Source organism: Boleophthalmus pectinirostris, unplaced genomic scaffold, assembly GCF_026225935.1.
Source record: "Boleophthalmus pectinirostris isolate CB_2022bp ecotype Guang Dong unplaced genomic scaffold, ASM2622593v1 HiC_scaffold_9, whole genome shotgun sequence".
Taxonomy (NCBI): domain Eukaryota; kingdom Metazoa; phylum Chordata; class Actinopteri; order Gobiiformes; family Gobiidae; genus Boleophthalmus; species Boleophthalmus pectinirostris.
In genome coordinates this window covers 4,660,012-4,661,147 of record NW_026571541.1, presented here as the reverse complement: position 1 = coordinate 4,661,147, position 1,136 = coordinate 4,660,012, and positions in this window count along the sequence as shown.

Here is a 1,136-nt window from a genome sequence, read left to right as displayed (position 1 = left end):
GACGAGCGGAGAGGGTGAGAACAGTGGCTCAACGACGACGAGCGGGGAGGACGACCACACTGGAGAGGGCGAGAACAGTGGCTCAACGACGACGAGCGGGGAGGACGACCACACCGGGGAGGGTGAGAACAGTGGCTCAAAAATGACGAGCGGAGAGGGGCGAGAACAGTGGCTCAAAATGACGAGCGGGGAGGGCGAGAACAGTGGCTCAAAACGAACGAGCGAGACGGGAGGGCGAGAACAGTGGCCAAAATGACGAGCGGAGAGGGTGAGAACAGTGGCTCAACGACGACGAGCGGGGAGGGCGACCACACCGGAGAGGGCGAGAACAGTGGCTCAATGATGACGAGCAGCGAAGGCGGCAAAAGCGGAGAGGGTGAGGGCGAGAACAGTGGCTCGAAAATGACGACGGGAAGACGACCACACCGGGGAGGGTGAGAACAGTGGCTCAACGACGACAAGCGGGGAAGACGACCACACCGGGGAGGTGAGAACAGTGGCTCAAAAATGTTGAGCGGGGAGGGTGAGAACAGTGGCTCAACGACGACAAGCGGGGAAGACGACCACACCGGGGAGGGCGAGAACAGTGGCTCAACGATGACGAGTGGAGAGGGTGAGAACAGTGGCTCAACGACGACGAGTGGGGAGGACGACCACACCGGGGAGGGTGAGAACAGTGGCTCAAAAATGACGAGCGGAGAGGGTGAGAACAGTGGCTCAACGACGACGAGCGGGGAGGACGACCACACCGGGGAGGGTGAGAACAGTGGCTCAAAAATGACGAGCGGGGAGGACGACCACACCGGAGAGGGCGAGAACAGTGGCTCAAAAATGACAAGCGGAGAGGGTGAGAACAGTGGCTCAAATGACGGAGGGAGAGGCGAGAGCAGTGGCTCAACGATAACGAGCGGCGAAGGCAGCAAAAGCGGAGAGGGTGAGGGCGAGAACAGTGGCTCAAAAATGATGAGCGGAGAGGGCGAGAACAGTGGAACGACGGAACGACCACACCGGGAGGTGAGAACAGTGGCTCAAACAATGACGAGTGGAGAGGCAGAGAACAGTGGCTCAAAATGACAAGGAAGGGCGAGAACAGTGGCTCAACGACGACGAGCGGGGAGGGCGACCACACCGGAGAG